The sequence below is a fragment of the Rutidosis leptorrhynchoides genome, chromosome 11, assembly GCF_046630445.1.
Source record: "Rutidosis leptorrhynchoides isolate AG116_Rl617_1_P2 chromosome 11, CSIRO_AGI_Rlap_v1, whole genome shotgun sequence".
Lineage (NCBI taxonomy): Eukaryota > Viridiplantae > Streptophyta > Magnoliopsida > Asterales > Asteraceae > Rutidosis > Rutidosis leptorrhynchoides.
This window is the reverse complement of record NC_092343.1, coordinates 160,423,866-160,429,562: the sequence shown is the minus strand read 5'-3', so window position 1 is coordinate 160,429,562 and position 5,697 is coordinate 160,423,866. Positions and strand designations below refer to the sequence as shown.

Below are 5,697 nucleotides of genomic sequence, written 5' to 3'. Positions count from 1 at the left end.
GTAGAAGTTTGTTGTTAATATTAGACAAATTTTTCTGTTATTATTGTCTCTACTATTGACTGTATGTTATTCCCATAATCATGTCATATAATTAAGATCACTGATTGCTACTCTTAATTTTTTACATTATCATTTATATTTTAAAATTGTGTGGGGTTGATATTTGTAATTAGTTTTATCAACTTTTGTTACTAGTGTAATTTAGTTTGTTTAGGAAGATCAATATGAACGGTTGTGGATTGAGATGATATGAAAGAAGACTATTGAAAATTCACTTACTCTCTCAGATCTTTTATTCATCAAATTTTCTTGTGACTTCATTTCATACTTCATTTTGTATCAATCATCATGGTTAAGATCACTGAAATTTCACAACTATCTTCACCGAGTTATGTTTACGATGTCTTTCTAAGTTTTCGAGGTGCTGATACTCGTTATAGTTTCACTGATCACCTCCACAAGGCTTTGGTTGATGCTACCATCGACACTTTTTTAGATGATGCTGAGATTCAAACCGGAAGAGAATTGAAACCAGAATTGGAGAATGCAATCAAAGCATCGAGAGCCTCGATTATCGTGTTGTCCGCAAATTACGCTTCTTCAAGATGGTGCCTTGATGAACTTGTATTGATCCTGGAGCAACGTAGGAACTTTAACCAAATTGTTATCCCTATCTTCTATCATGTCGAGCCCACCGATGTCAGGAAGCAACAAAATAACTTTGCAGATGCGATGGCAACTTATAAACAGAGGATGGAGACAGAATCAGATGCAGAGAAGAAAAGTCAATGGGCTAAAAAGATAGATGAATGGAAAAAAGCACTTACTGAAGTTGCTGATTTAAAAGGGAAGGATGCACCTGGATGGTAAATATAAAACTTTCATCCTATATATTAACTGGTTGTACTATACATTTTTTATGCATCTTTTTGGTAGATATTTTAATTTTGACCCTTAATTTTTTCACCTTTCTTTCCAGAAACCAGTTTATGCTCATTTTTTCTAATTGAAAGTAAACTAATTAGTTCATAACGAGTAAAAAAAAACCGTGCTTCGTTGCAGGGTGATTTTAAGTAGTTAATCGAAGGGGCTAGTTTTGATCAGGTAATTGAACGAAAAAAATGGAATGAAAATGGTAGGAAGAAATCTTGTAAATAAAAGAACAAAAAAAAAAAAAAATTTCAAAAAAAAAAAAAAAAAAAGGCAAATTACTATGGGTAAGTGAAATGTATTACTTCATTAATTACCATGGACAAGTGAAGTTACTCTTCGACCTTTGTGAATACTAACTTCTCATGGTAATTAGTGTATACAGATAATAATATTCAAACTCTATGGAAGTTTTCACTATGCTGCATAATTATGTTGAATAAGACAAACACTCATATAAGACCACAATTCCGCAAATCGGCCTCATGCCTGAAAGATAATAAAGATCAATTATATCTAAAAACATCTAGCCTACAATACTATTTTGTAATCAGGCCTAATAATTAGTTGGTCAACCCTATAAATTTACTAATGATCATCATGGTGTTTAAGCTATCTTTGAGGGTAACTGTTTTTTGTTTTTGATTTCATAAAAAAACTTATAAAAAGATCAGCAGTAGCATAGCAGATTAGATCTAATAATATTTCCATTTGTCCTTTTAAAACTCTGTCCGCAAAACTACTTTTACAAAACATACACTTAATAAACGCTGAATTGAATGTTGTTTTAGAGAAAAATAATAATAATAATTTTTAATATACTCAAAAACTTACCAGGTTGGAGACGAAACTTATTGAAGAAATTGTTAAAGAGATCAGCAAGAGATTGGATCTACATAAACGGAGTAATATTCCACACATGATTGGGAGGAAGTTTTACATTGATTCCATTGAAGTTTTCTTGAAAGATGCTTCCCCACATAACACCCAAGTTCTCACACTATGGGGAATTCCTGGGATTGGAAAAACTTACTTAGCTTATTACATCTTTAAATTGCACTATTTTGAATTCGAAAGAAGCTGTTTTCTTGAAGATATCGAAAGGAGGTGTACATCATCAAATGGCTTGCTTGACTTACAAAAACAGCTCCTTAAAGAATTTCAAGATGGAAGTTGGATGGACGTACAAGATACTAATGTGGGCACCTATAAGATTGAAAAAATACTTCATAGGAAAAGAACTCTTATTGTTTTTGATGGTATTAGTAAAATTGAACAGTTGGATGCGTTAATCGGTACAAAAAGCCTTCACCCTGGAAGCAGATTAATAATAACATCCAAAGATGGATCAGTAACACAAAAATATAGGCTGCTTGTAACAACAGAAGTTCCACCCGAGAATACAAGACACTTGCTTGAAGGGTTAGACTTGGAAGCGTCAATACAACTTTTAAGTTGGCATTCCTTCGGACACTATGAACCCGAAGAAGACGAAAAGGAAGACCTGAAGAAGGTTGCAGAGTATTGCAATGGGCATCCATTGGCTCTTAAAGTTTTGGGTAGTTCTGTACGTTATGAAGACGCTACATGGGATGAAATCTTAGAATCTCTAAGTAACAAAAACAATCATGATGTTCAAAAGAAGCTGAAAATAAGTTTAGACTCATTGCCACATGAAAAGGACAAGGAACTCTTCAAGTTCATTGCCTGTTTTTTTGTTGGAGAAGATAAAGAGGTTAGTGAAGAAATCTTAAAAGCATGCGGTATATGCAGATCTTTTGGGATCAAGAATCTCACCAACAGATGCCTTCTTGCAGTAAATTCATATACTAATCAGTTAGAGATGCATCAGCTTCTTCAAGATTTGTGGAGATATGTAGTCCATCTAGAATCACCTGAAAAGCCGTGGAAAAGAAGTCTGTTATGGCATCATGAGGATTCCGTAACAGTGTTGAGACAGAAAAAGGTAATAATCAATTTTGTTACGAGTACATTCAATATCCATAAAAGTAATTTAATATCTCACTATTCCTTCTATTTGTAGGGAACAAGAAAAAATCAAGGTCTTGTCCTTGACATGAAAGTATTTGAGGATGATACTTCACGTAGCTCAAGTAGCGTCGATGACTACAACAACTTTAGATCATTTCCATTAGTCACTTGGGTTTTAAGTTTATGTTCCCCTTGTGATAATCAACATGTTGTCTTTGAGACAATTTCATTTAGTGAGATGTGTAACTTAAAACTACTACAACTCAACTATGTACAAATCAGTGGATCGTACAAGAATTTTCCTAAAGGATTAAGATGGTTGTGCATGCGCGGATTTCCTTTCAGTTTTATACCTTCAGAGTTACAAATGGAGAATATTGTTTCTCTTGATATGTGTAACAGCAATCTACAACAACTATGGAAGAAGCCCCAGGTACCAACTAGATTGAACTTCTCTTTTTGTAGTTATCACATCCATATATTATTTAATTTCAATTTCAATTCAATAGGTGCTCAAGTCACTAAAGTTTCTTAATCTCAGTGGTTGTTCTAAGCTTCTTACGGTGGGTAGCTTCTCTGCATTCCCTCTACTAGAGAGGTTGACACTCACAGGGTGTATAAATCTGGTCGAGGTTAGTGAATTAATTGGGAATGGTGATAGACTTGTATTCCTAAATATGAGTGAATGTCATCAGCTAAAAATACTTCCACAGAGCATAGGAAATCATAAAAACCTTAGAGAACTATTGTTAAATGGTTGTATAAATTTGGTTGAGGTTAGTGAATCAATTGGGAATTGTGATAGACTTGAAGTCCTAAATTTGAGTGAATGTCATCAGCTGAAAAAGCTTCCGCGGAGCATAGGAAATCTAAAAAACCTTAGAGAACTATCGATAAGCGGTTGTATAAATCTGGTTCAGTTTCCTGATGAGATTGAGAATATGGAGTCACTAGAGATGCTTGAGATTAACAGAATTAACATAGAACCCCAAGTGTCTTCCTCTGCCATTGTGGAAGCTATACCGAAAAGTGTGAATCCCTTTACGATTTCTTTTCCCAAATCATTAGTTAGTTTATCACTTAAAAATAATAATTTGTCTAATGAATCATTTCGGATGGATTTTATTGGTTTATCGGCATTGAAGACGTTGTATTTAGATTCCAATCCAATTGATTCCATTCCCGGTTGTGTGAGAAACTTACGTAGTCTGCAGACACTCAGTTTAAAAAAAATGCAAAATGCTAAAGAAAATCTTGTGTGTTCCAAACACAATAGATATATTGCATATCAATGGCTGTGAAACACTGGAGAAAGTAACTTTCGATCCAGAAATGCCAGATGACCCTTGCGTTCTTTATGAAAAGTTACATTCTTTGACTGAGATTCAAGGCTTGTTCAAAACGCAAGCTATATCAGAAATTAACGAAGTGATACTTGATAGTTTGGGGTGGATTAATTTAGAATATGTGAATGATTGTCATTTGTTTATATCAAATTGTAGACAAGATTACTCCGTCTCCGAAAATAAACAACCAGCACAGGTGAACATCTATTCATCTATCTTCTCTTTTCTTTCCTACGTTAAGTAAATTCAAGTGATTGAGGCTAATTAACAAGAGGTGGATGTTACAGATGCTCTATGAACATGGAATATTCAGCACTTATCTTAAAGGCTCAGAGGTTCCAAAGTGGTTCACTCATCGAAGCAACGGTTCATCATCAGTTACCTTGCAATCAAATCGAAAGAATTGCCGGATTCGTGGGCTAAATGTGTGCGTCGCGTGTTCTTATACAGGCTTTGGTCTAGCAAGAATTGCAATTAGGAATTTGACAAAGAACTACTCCTGGATATACCAACCCCGGGCTTATATTTTCACAGATAATAAAGTTGAAGTATGGTTAACCCATTGGATTTTCGAGGACAATGAGTTTCAAGACGGCGACGAAGTTATTGTTCACTTCAACCCAAAAACCGATTACTTCAGTTTTTTTCATTCGAATCATTTTGGTAATGGAGAAGAATATGCAGATGTAAAGGAGTATGGGATTAGCCTTGTGTATGGTGAGGAAAACAAGAAAGAAGAAGATCCTTTGGCTTATTACAAGTCATGGAATTATATCATCACTCGAAATCTCTCTGCTTCAAAACGTGGATATTTAAATGAGTACATTATGAGGCCCGTATGGCCAAATATTGTTTGTGGTATGCTCTTTCCGCATGCATCTTATTGGTCAAATGTAATCTCTATGTAATCAAGCCATCAAAAATGACCAACATTCAATATATTTTACCTTACTGGCAAAAATAATGCACTGGATTTATAATCTCTGATTTCATATCAGATTAAAACTAGAAATTACTGACTAAAATTTCAAACTTTCTAACAATGTCCTTTTACAGTTTTCTTCCTTGAAGATGGCGAAGTCCAGGGGTACTTGAAGCTGGTATTGTTCTTTCCGATGTTAACCCCAAGAATTCCTGGACAATTTTCCCTGCATGCTGACTTTATCACCGGAAGAAGTTGACTTACTTGATGTTTCATCAAGCATACTTTTCTCATGTTTGGCACTGTCCATAACAAAAAAAAAAAAAAAAAAAAAAAAAAACATGACTAGTTATAAATAAGAAACAGATGCAATGTGGCTCAAAAGTCCAAATTACAGAGCACATTTTGCAGTTAAATGCACATTTGTGTTATGACTAAAGTCCCAAATTGAGTTGTTTTTTAAGATTCTAATAATTTTTTATAAAGTCTTTGTACACATCGTAAATA

At 34.2% G+C, this 5,697-nt stretch overlaps 1 pseudogene; it reads left to right on the top strand.

Annotated features, from left to right (window-relative positions):
- Window positions 1–348: 348 nt before the first annotated feature.
- On the top strand, window positions 349–5,176 carry LOC139875143 (disease resistance protein RPV1-like; annotated as a pseudogene).
- The last annotated feature ends 521 nt before the right edge of the window (window positions 5,177–5,697 follow it).